Source organism: Pteronotus mesoamericanus, unplaced genomic scaffold (assembly GCF_021234165.1).
Source record: "Pteronotus mesoamericanus isolate MK-2021 breed Mesoamerican mustached bat unplaced genomic scaffold, CSHL_Meso_final contig_134, whole genome shotgun sequence".
NCBI lineage: Eukaryota > Metazoa > Chordata > Mammalia > Chiroptera > Mormoopidae > Pteronotus > Pteronotus mesoamericanus.
In genome coordinates, this window is record NW_026555061.1 from 962,311 (window position 1) to 974,090 (window position 11,780).

The window sequence follows — 11,780 nt, forward strand, 5'->3', positions numbered from 1 at the left end:
GCCCCCTCTGGAGCCGTGTAAGGGCCAGATGCAGGTCAGGCCCGGGAAGCGAGCTCGAGGCGTCTGTGGGCGTGGCAGTGTCCCCTTCACGCCACACGGGGCCATCGGCAGGCCAGGGGTTACAAGTGCACCTGAGAAAGGGCAGTCTGGAAAAGTGCCTTTTTTAAAAAAAAAAATAGACGTGAACGTGAGTGACACAGCGCAGAAGTATCATGCTTACGTATGTGGAAACAAAGAAAAATCATTAAATTTTAACTCTTCGTGCATGTTTTTAATTATTGAAAGACGCTTTGTTCAGAACATGGCAGCAAGCCTGCGCCGCGGGGGGAGGGCCGCCCGCCGTGACAAAGACCTCGCCGCGCTGTTGTTGTTGTGGCTGTGTGTTATGACGGCCGTTCTCACTGCGACTCAATATCTGTAATGAATCTGGCGCATTATGCGTTATGAATTTTTAAACCCTGTATTCCATGTGTGGGAGAAAACGCGTGCCCGTCTGTCCTCCCCCAGACAGCGAAGCCACCCTTCCAGGGGTCCCCATCTCCGAGGTCAGGGGAGCTGGCTGCCGTCCCCAGCCCTCCCGCCTCTCTCCGCCCCCTTCCCGCCCCGAATGCCGGGCTGAGGGGCTTGTCCTCGTCGCCGACCCTCCCTCTCCCTTCTTCCCTTTCAGCGTCTCCTTGGGCTCCGAGCCCTAGTCATCGTGTCACCATACGCGCCCGTCCCGCTCGTGGCGGCCTCTCCCCCAGTCAGACCGCCGCTCCTCCGAAGGCACTGCCCCGCGCGCATCACGGCCAGCGCCCCTTATAAACCCCTGGCATCACCTCTCAGGTGAGCCCGCTTTCCGGGCTGGGTGACTGTGGAAAAGCGCGGGTACAGTGCGGCGCCGTGACGTCCAGCAGCGGCTCTCAGCCACCGCTGACCTGCAGGGTCACGGGGTCCCCCGGAGGGTGCCAGGCACTGACATGGGACACCCTGGCCTGCCTTCAACACCCTCGGGCCCCAGGCCTCCTCCCCAGCGACCTGCCGACCGCAGCCGCGGGCGCTCCTCCGGCGGGACCCGGCACCGCGCCTGTGCCTGCAGCCGCGCCCCGCGGGGTGGACGGCCGGGGGCTCAGCGCGCTCGGGCCCGAGGCGGAACAGCAAACCGCCACTGGCCACAAACGGCCGAGTCGCTGCCCCAGACCCGGTTTTCTTATCTAAGTAACTGACATGACGCCTCAGGACGGCAAGAGACAAATGAACAGCAGCACCGCAGCAGGCGCGGGCCGTCCGCCCGAACGTCAGACCTCCGACACCGGTGTCTCCTCCGCCTCCTGGTTCAGAAGGGCACGAACTTAACACGGTTTGGGGGGGGGGAGACGTTCCTGGTCTTGCCTGTGATTTGTGGGGAGGTCGCCTCACCGCACAGATCCATTTCTCCGCCCAGTGTCAGCGCCAAAGTGCTCGGCACAGACGTGTGTTTATTTTTAAGGCAGTAACAAGGCGACACATAACTATGTAAGTAGTTGGATAGTTGGACTGAATTATTGCATAGTAATATTCAATTTCGATTGAACTTTCAGAAGAAAAATAAATTTAAAAACAACCGATTACCATAAAAGTAGGAAGTCATAAAATGAAAAATTTCAGTTATTCAAATACTCCAATTACCTTTAACGTTAGGATCTGTTCTGAAATATATGACTTTTTTATTTCAAGGGTTTTTTGTCTGTTAGTTTAATGCAGATTTACCTAAGTATCAAGGACAAAGTGAATGCACATACCTTCGTTAATGAGTAACTCACACTTTAAACTAAATGAAAGAAATTTGTTGTATAGATACTAAGTTTTTAAAAAGACTAAGACCATGGCTTTTTCAGCAGACTAGCATAAAGCGGCAGTGTGGTCAGAAATACATTATTAACAAAACAGGTACTGTGTAGTTTCAGTAATTCGTGGCTGTAATTCCACAAGAACGTGAAGACATCATTAGCATCTTTTCAAACATTCGTCTCAGTGGCTGGTTATGAGAGAATTTTATACAGAATTCTATACCTCCAGGGGATTGGGATTCTAGAAATTGACCCTTTTGGCTCAATAACAAGATATTTTTGAGGTACAACTTTTAACTAATTAATTCCCACACAGTTATGAAATAAAGAAGATAAGATTACAGTCTGAATTTCAATTTATAAATATAGTAAACTGGCAATAGATTAAAAAATAAAATTTTAGAAAACGCTATAGCTAGCCAAAAGTATATATGACAAAGTCTCCGACAGATGCATACCCAACTCTGAGTAAGAGGATCAGGTGCAAGCTAAAACCCATTTGTTTAAACCTAGTCAGTCCATGAAGAGATGCTTGTTCAAAGACTAATGCCAAAAAATTATTTTTCCGTGTAATAATGTGGTTTACGTGTTACAAGGCAATTATCAGGCACGGCAAAGCAGGGGAGAGTCCCCCTCTTGAAAGCTGGGTCCGGACACCTTCACACCTGCGCAGTCGGTCCACCAGCAACCACCCTAACAAGCCGCTCGGCCCCCCGGCCACGGGCTGACGCGAACAAACAGGACAGTGAACTACAACGCGTGGGCCACGTCGGGCCTGCCTTCCGGTTTGGGGCGGCCCGCACGCTGAGATGCTTTCCGCGTTATCAAGCGGTTGAAAGAAATGAAAAGAGAGCAGACACAGGGCAAACTAGGAATTCCACATCCTCGACAGGCGGCACCGGCCAGCAGGGGGGCACGGGGCTGCGGACGGAACAGAGGGGGAGCGTCCGCGTCTCATCAGCAAAGACTCCATCGCCGTCCACTTGTCTTACCGAAACCCAAACGACTCCCCTTTCACCGCCTCCCTGGGGTGGGGGGCGATGGTAACTATCCCCGAAGAGAGTGTTTTAGTCCCAAGAGGGGCTCTCGATGTTTTTCCACTGGCAAAGCAGCCGCGCAGCCTCGGGGACGTGTGGGGTCCTAACGCCTGTGGCTCCAGCAGCTGGTGACTATAGGACAGTTCTCCAAAGTCCTGGGCGGGGGTTCATATGGGGATCAAAGGATTAGCCCTGATTCGGTTGCCTAGGAAACAGCTCTAGGGACAAAAGCTGAGTTATTATGTTTTAGGCCGCGATTGCATTTCCTTAGATTGAAATAGACAATAACGATGAGCTCGCTTCATGGGGAAAAACCATGAAGGACGGGGTCCTCAGCGGGTCCAGGCGGGTGGCCCGGAGCAGGCAGTGCCCGGGGGGCGGAAGCCTGCCCACCCTTGGGCGCCCGCTCCCGGTGTCCGCCCCCGGGCGGGGCACGGCAGGCGCAGCGGGGCCGTGCCTCGTCTCTTCTGACTCCCCGGATTTTGCTAAGCGCACATACCCATTTGAATAACGTTGCTCTTCTACCTACACAACCATGTCATCTGCAGATACGGCCGCTTTGCCACCTCTTTTCTGACCCTTCTCGCTCTGCTACCTGCTTTGCACGGACCAGGGCTGGCCGTTCAGTGCTCAGCAGAGAAGGTGCTACCAAATGTTCTGCTTTGCCTCCCGATCTCAGATCAGGGAGTTTCCACATTTCACCGTTAAATATGCTTTTAAATGTCCTTTCCCATGCTAGTGACGGTCCACTCCATTCCTACCTCTAAAGAATATCCTTTGTCATGACAAAGAGTCACTCTATCCCTGTCTGCTGAGAGATTTTCTATTTAAATCATCGCTGGACTTAAATTCTTTCAAATGCGTTTTTCTTCATCAAGTGTAGGGTTCTACAGTTCTCCTCTTTTCTACATTAATATGCGACTCCCAGGACTGAGCCCAAGTGTTGAGATGTTATCTATTATATACAGTGCTATGCTGAATTTGCTAATATTTTACTTTCAAGTTCTCCATCCACATGCATGAGCAAGATGGGCCCATTGTTTTTCTTTCTTACACTCTCCTTAGATTTCGATGCCCAAGTCATGCTGGAGCCATAAAACCATTGGGACGTTTCTCCCTTCTGTTCGTCGCTGACCTTCTCCACCCCTTGAGCACCTGAGAGAATACACGTGGGCCTGGAGTCTTGTGTGGGGATGGTGGCGGTGGCGGTGGCGGCGTTTTACATACAGATGCAACTCCTTCGATAGACATAGAATTATCCAAAATTTATATCTCCGATTTTGTCAGCACTTTAAGTTTAATTTTTCTCAAGTTATATTCAATTCATCTAAACTTCCAGCTTCACCTGCACGAAGTTGTCTGTAATACCCTCTTCACATTACGCTGACGCGCGTGGGGTCTGCCGTGAGGTGTCGCCTCGTTCTCGGTGCTGACCGTTCGGGCCTTGAGGCGCACGCACCCCGCGGGCCTTTTCGAACAGCCGCGACTCGGTTCTCCCTGTTCTCCGCAGTCGTCCCGGGGGCCCTCGCGGCGCTGGACCGGCAGCACCCGGTGGAGAATAAAGAGACGCAAAGCGCTAAAGTGGGAGGTGAGCTTTACTGGTTTTTGTCTAGAAAAGTCAACAGATTTTTTAAAAATAAATTTTCTTGCGATAGAGTTCACACACCTTGAAATCCACCTTTAAAGGCGCCCAGCGCAGTCATTACCAGTGTACTCCCAGCCGCGCGGCCCCCGCCACGGATTTAAGACCGTTTCCCTGGCCCAGACGCAGCTGCCCCGGCCCGGCCCCCGTCCGGCCCCACCCCCGCGCCCTGGTTCACGGACGGGCTTCCTGTTCCCACTCTGGCGCCTTCTCGGACACCCCCTGCTAAGGGACTGGTACAGGACGCGCGCCCTTGTGTGACTCTCTCTTTCACTTGACGTAATGTTTCCAACATTCATCCAGGTTGTAGAACAGCTTTGTTTCAAAATGAAATATGTCACCGTATTCTATTGCATGATCAAAGTAAAACCGATGCTGTTGCACACTATGGGACACTATTACACTGGTCATCCTTACCCAATACGCTTACTAAGGTGTTAATATTTATAATGAATTTTATAGATTAAAGCATTCTAATGTTTGTTCATTTTGCTGAAAGGAAAATATCATATTGCCAGACACTGTTGAACAACTGATACTTCTAAATACATTCTTAATCAATGGAACAATTGTTTCTAAAATAGTAAACGTAATTTAACAAATCTTCTACCTCATCTCGTAGGAAAAAAATTATTAAATCGAAAAGCTTTAGGTAAAAGGAGAGTATAACATGATCTTGAGATTTTATACCAATTAAACACGTGAAAATGGACAGCTAATCTAAGAAGCTTTAACTTGGAAATATCTGCGTTTGCGTTTGTATGAGATGGCAAGGCTCCAGCGAGGCCCGGAAGCCACCGGCGGCACACCGCGTACCCGGGGCGGGGAGGGGAGGCGAATGCGCGGGCCGCGGGCCGGATCCTGACCGCGGCGCTGTTTCCACGGGCTTGAACGCGTGTTCGGACGCACCGGGCAGCCTCTACAAACTCGCCCTTTGCTGCACGCCAGCTGCAGCTCCAAAGGGTGGGGGAGATCCCTCCTGCCGCTTGCGGCCATCGCTCGCCCGGGCAAGGCCCGCGCGCGGTCAGCGCGGCTTCCTGCGGTGGTTTGCACTTCCTGAGGTGGTTAAACTCAGGCAAAAATTAGCCTTGTTTTTTTTCTTTCTGATCTCTTTGTAGACTTCTAATTTTAGCGATTTTGCCTCTTGGTTGTTCTAATGGGCACATCGAGCATGAAAATGTTAGGAGTGAAGCAGGAGCCAGCCGTGGCGGGGAAGCCATGCATTTCAGTTTGTAACATCCTTCTCCGTGTCCAGAAATACGAATGGTGAATACAATTTTTTAAGAAAGTGTTTTCTGGTAAGAAAACCCTATAGAAATACACATGTAACAGTGACTTAGAAAGTCGGTTCAGAAGCAAATTTTAAAATAGATTATGAAATAATCAAAGTTTATGAATATAATACATATTATTAGCTTTATTAAAAAACAAAAAATGAAAAACTGCGCGGCGTGCCAAGCTCAGGCGCCGCACACGCGGCATTCCAGGTGGCCTGGTCTGCCAAGGTGGCAGGGCCGGGCACAACGGGGCCCCGCCTTTTTTGCCTCGCTTCCCAGGGCCCAGACCCACAGCGAGGCTGCCGCCGGCCCGGGCTCCGCCGCTGACTCCCCTGCTGCTCTGTGTTTGTCCTCTGGTTCTGTGCGTGGAAAGTGCAGGCAGGACCGGGACGGCTGGCTGAGAGGACGGACAGTACCGGGCGGTCCCTGCAAATTCTGAACCTTCCAGGGGCGGGCGCGGTCAGCGCAGGAGTCGGCGCCGAGAAGGCGCTGCAGAATCCCGCTGCTTGGGGAAGGCGCTGGTCTGCTCTAGGGTAGAGAGATGGGCCCTGGAATCGGACGCCCTAGATGTGGATCCTGATTCTTCCGTGTAAACCTGACAGGCTGGTTGCCTTCCAAGGGCTTGATTTACGAGTCTGTAGTACCTGAGAGGTGCCGCCCATTGCTGGGGGACCGACCCTGGTCTCCCTGGGTCGCTTGCTTCCTGTTCCTCTCTGGGCAGAGGCAGCGGCAGCGTATTTTACGACTCTTTCCCAGGGTGGCGTGGTCCAACAGCCCCGGGAGATAGGCTGTCTTCCTGGGTCTCAAAGAGAAGGGGCACATTTGTTCACAGCTCCAGTAATTATGCTAATGTCTGGCTCAAGGGCAGAGGGCTGGTTTGTTTGCAGCCCATTATACAAGACTAGGGCCCCTAAATTTGCAGTTGGTCAGCTGTGACACAAACCGCGGCTGCTGCACGGCCCCCTGGGGACAGGCCACAGCGCCCGCCCGTGGGGCTCGGAGGGCAAGGGGGATGCGGGCGCGGGACGCGGGCTCCGGCTGCCGTGCTGGGAGCAACGAGCCCGTGTCTCCAGCCTGGGCGGCCTGTCCTCTGCAGCGCCCGCGAGGCTGTGCCTGGCGAACCGCAGGGCGGGAAGGAGGTGAAGCTCCTCGGAGGCTCGGAGGGGCCGCTGGGTCGCCTCGCCAAATGGTAGTCCCCTGGAACACGCTTCCTTCCCGACACCAAGAGTTTTTTTAAATTGCAAACACGTGTCAACCAGTCATAGGTTTTTAGGTTTCAGTTGGTCCTTGTGATTATATTCAAATGCATCATAAACCTGATTATATTTATGGGACAATCAAACCACTCGATGAAAAGTAAATGCATTTTCTAGCATTGTTCCCTGAGCTCCAGTCGGCTCTTCAGGTAGAGCCCTCCCGGCAGGCTAACACTTTCACTTTCGAGCCGGTGGCCGAGCGTCTGGCACATTTGAAATGCTATTCATTAAACGCGCACAGTGCACAGCACAGCTCAGGTTTGTAAGAAAAGAAGATGCTACCAAGGCCTGTCCGTTGCTCATTAATTCTGTCGGACTGTGTTTTCTTATTGTCGTTTACAGGAAACAGAGGAGCCGACTGTGAATAGATAATGAAAAGAAAAATGAAAACCCAGTCTGGCTGAGAGATGGGCTTCTCAGGGTTGCCAAGCTACAGAACAATGCAAGGGATTACCGATCACGCGGCCCCTTCGGGAGGACAGTCTGCCTGAGACGCCCCGACTCCAGGCCCGACTCGCTTCTGGTTCCCGGTTGAAGAAAAGGCAGGCTCCTCCCAGCTTTCAGGGTCTCTGCCTGGCCTGCTGGAGGCCAGCAAGCATCGGATAGTGGTCATTCACGGAAGCGTCCCTACCCTGCCAAAGCTCACAGCGTTTACAAAGTCTTACCCAGAGCTTCTTGTCAAAATCACCCCGGGAAATCGTGAAATATGAAGCCACATGACAGAGCGCCCCTGGGTCCAAACGCTTCGGTGAGACCCCTGTCGAAGGACAGCCTGCGAGCCGCCGCCTTCCCCATGATGCTTTGTTTCCCTGAAAACCGTCTTTATTGAGGTGTTTCCGGAGGTGTCCCCTGCGGGCCGCCCCCCCCCCCGCAGAAGGTGTGTCCTTGGCCAGGCTCATCGGTCAGTCGCAGCAGATCTGAGTCTTCCTTCTAGCCTGTGACAAATGACGCCATCTCAACCGTCACTCCGTACCTGATAGATTAATGACGGTTGTGGTTTATTGTTAGAAAATAAATAATTGTAACACAAACAGAAAGAACACTTTCTTTGTCAGCCAGGCACAGCAGTTTCACCAGCTGCTGGGGCTCCGCGGGCCGGCAGGTCTTGGCGGGCTGCCTGGGCGGGAAGCACCTGCCCCGGGCTGAGGTCCTGCGTGCACGCGCCCTTGCCCGCCGGCCCCGTTCTGGCCTGGGGGCTTCGCTGCGCCGTCTGCCTGGTGGCTGGGGGGCGGGGGGCGGCGGGGAGGGGCGCCAGCGACCTGGGTGTTGCCTCGCACCCCGACCATGTCCCCCACCTCACGTGGCCTTTCCCCTCTGCTTCCCGGTGGTGTCGTGGGTGGTGTCGTGAGCCAGAGGGCCCTCGGGGTGCCCGCGGCCCTGCCCCCACAGGCTTCCTGGCCCTACACGGAGCGCTGGGCCCGGCGGGGCAGGCGGCGGGGCAGGCGGCGGGCCTGTCCGAGGGGCTGCTCCTTCTGCCTTCACAGTGTCACCGGGCTGTGCCACCATATGATTAACCTCTCAATCTCCACACACCATCTTGGATTCCCCCCAAGGTGCCCTCTGACACAAGCAGGTTGAACTCAAGAGCCGCCAGGAGCCAGAGGAGAAAGCCAAGAACTGTAGCTAACAAACCGGTTTGTGCCGGAAAGATCTAGGATGGCTCCTGTCACCCCTCCCCCAGGGACCTTTGACCAGCTTCCCTTCATCAGCCCTCTGACCGCACACCCCAGGCGGGAGACGTCAGGTTAAAACGAGGCCAGAGGCCTCCGGGTGCCAGGCGCGGTGCCGGCATGTTTGGGGACCAAGCACGCTCCCTAGGAAACCTGTGAACTCGCCACCCTTTCTTGGAAGTCTCTGCGCCTGAGCCCACCTGACTCCCCCCAAACGCTCTAGGACTCTCCCACGCCCAGAAGCCGGGACTGGGGGAGGGGATCCGCAGAGCCAACCCGCCCCCCATCCTCCAATCTGCTCCGCGGAATGCGTCCACTCTGCTGGCGTGAGCAGTCCTGGGCAGAATGGCCCCGACTTTGGGCCCCTGACCGCAGGGTCCGGTGACACGGTGGCTATTTCCCTTTTGGCACTGGGCTGGCTGTCGGGGGAACAGATGCGTGTGAGGCAGCCAGGCCTCTCTGCAGCTCCGGATGCAGGGCCGGGCTCGGAGGAGGGAGACCCAGGGAGTGGCTCCGTGGGTGCGGGGCCGCCAAGCCCTGGCTCCCAGGTCACGGCTCAGCCAGGGCCACACGGCGAAGCAGCCACGGCGTCCCTCGGGTGCATGCTGCGTACCAGAGGCCTCCTGCCCATGCTCCTCGGATGGGAAGGCGGTGACGGCGTGACCGTGGCCAGAGGGGCGGGGCCGTGCCAAGGACGAGGCACAGACCCCATGAGGGCTGAGGACGGCCCAGGCTGGGTCGGCCACCAGGCACCGCTTGTCCTGGAAAGTTCAGCCACAGGCGGCAGCTCTGGGCCCCAGACTAGAGGGAGGGAAGCAAAGGCCGGGACACAGCGCCGAGGGATCCCGCTGCCGGCCTGAAGACACACTCTGCGCTGGCCCGTCCGAGCGGGAGGTGGTGGCTCCTGCGCGCGGGGTCCTCCCGTTTGCCAGGGCGGGGGGCCTCGTCCTTTGGGGGCATGCCCTTGACGCTGTCACACTTTCCCCGAGGGGACCCCGTTGCGACAGTCAGCACGACCCGCTGGCCTCACACTCCTGTCCTCCAACCTGCGTCTTCGCCGGAGGCCGGGCTGCAGAGCGGTAGCCTCGGCCACTGTAGAAACGGGGTCGCGGCTCGCCCCGTGTTGTCTGACCACGTTTCTAACTTTCATTTTTCAGTTTAAACTAGAAACCTGGATTTCCAGCTTCCCTTGGGAACGGGGAAAGCCAGCCGCCCTGGGCGGCGTTGCCCCTGGGACTCCCGGGGCCCGGGGGACAGGGGCGCCCCGCCCGCAGCCCGGCGGCGGGGAGGGCAGAGGCAGGCCCTAATTTCTGCGTGTTCACCACAGAGCTGGCCCTGGCCGGACCCCGCCTTCGCCTGGTACCGCAGCTCCCCCTGCCTGCTCTGCCACCCCCGCGGCCCCGCGGATGCCGGGCGATGACCCCGGAGGCCCGGAGCGCGGCGGCCTCCCTTCCTCTGCCCCCTGACCTGCAGCCGCCAGGCCGGGGGGCGGGGGGCCTTCTCCCCGGATGTCAGGAGAGCCGCCCGCTTGCGTCCGCGCTGCACTGGCCTGTCCTCGCGCCGTGGGCCAGGCGGGAGGTGTGACCTGTGGAAAGCAGGAGCGTCTTCACGGAGGCAGGAAGTGGCCATGCAGGGCAGGCACCGGGACTTGTCCCTGCGGCAGGCGCAGCCCGGGCTTCGCCGGAATCAGCCGTGAGGATGCCGCGGGTGACAGGCAGTGCGCGGGCGGCTCCTCCGCTGGACTCCGCTGGGGGCCCGTTCCTCTGTGTGGATGGGGGGCGGGGAGTCCGTTCAGCTCTTTGAATGGGAATGAGGAAGTGCGAACGGGAAGTGCAACTCGATCGAGATGTTTGATGTGGACTCCAAAGATTGTGAGTGTGACAATAAAGCAGGCCGGGGGCGGGGAGGGGACGCAGTCAGGCGGGGAGAGAGGAATGAGAATGAGACCAGAGGGCTCGTCAGCAAGGCGTCTCCTCTGCTGTGGCTGGCGCGGGAGGCCCTGCGGTGGCCCAGCCGGACGCGGGGCGGGGCGGGGGGGGGGGGCCGGGACGGCCCGCGGGTCTCGCCTGTGTCCTGAAGCTTTTCTCACTTTCTCTAATCACTTAGCCGTCACGTTTCTTAGCCCACAAGATAAGGTCTGCAATCTATTAAAAGAAAATACGGGAAGAAGTGTGAAAGGACAAAGAAAAACTATAAAAAGCAAACACAAAAAAATTAAAGTAATTGAAGTGTGGAACGATTTAATGTCTGTATGAGGACCCCTCTTTAATTCACATAATATAATTGCATAAAAATCAATTTTCTGAACAAAGGCCCTGAACCCCACACATACGCCCAGAGGTTAAATTCTTACCTGTTGGAGAAGGCAAAAATTTTTTCATACACTACAAACCATCTAAAATGGGTTTTAAAAGTGTTTGCCCTTAGGGAATAAATTCCAGTTACTGAGAAAAACATTCTAGGGAATGGTTCCCTCTGCAAAAGGGCCGACAGTAAGGGGTCGCCGGCTACCGCGGGGACCACGCACCGGGCAGAGGCACTGCTGCGGCGCCGGGGAACCCGCGGGCGTCGGGGCCGCAGGCTGCAGCCCAGGGGCCCCGTGAAGACACGGGGCGCGGCGTGCTGTTCGCGGGTTCAGGCGCCCCCCCCCGCCGGGGGCCTGGGGCCCCGGCCCCCCAGGATAAGGGGGCCGCTGTGCATGGGGCAATGACTGCGCCTGGGGCCCCGCCGGCCCGTGCAGGCGCCTCCGCTCCCCTGTTCCCTCCTCCCTGCGCTTTGTCCTGGAATTTCTGACAGCCGCCGGCGGTGGCCGCGTGTTCAGCTCTGGGACATACTGCTTCAAGGCCGGGGCCCGCGGCTCCTTCCTCGGTGCTCCTGGCCCCGCGGGCGACAGCGAGGGGCTGTGAGCGGCTAATGCCCGCCCACAGCGTGAGCGACCCACCTGCAGGGCGCAGGGCGCAGGCTCAGACCCGGGAACGCCAGTCTGTGTGCAGCCACGACACCCTGTCTCCGTGGCGCTCAGCTCGGGGCCCATTGCCTCCAGGTTGCTCGTAGCTGATGAGCGAGAACCCCAGCGGGGGCCCAGAGGGC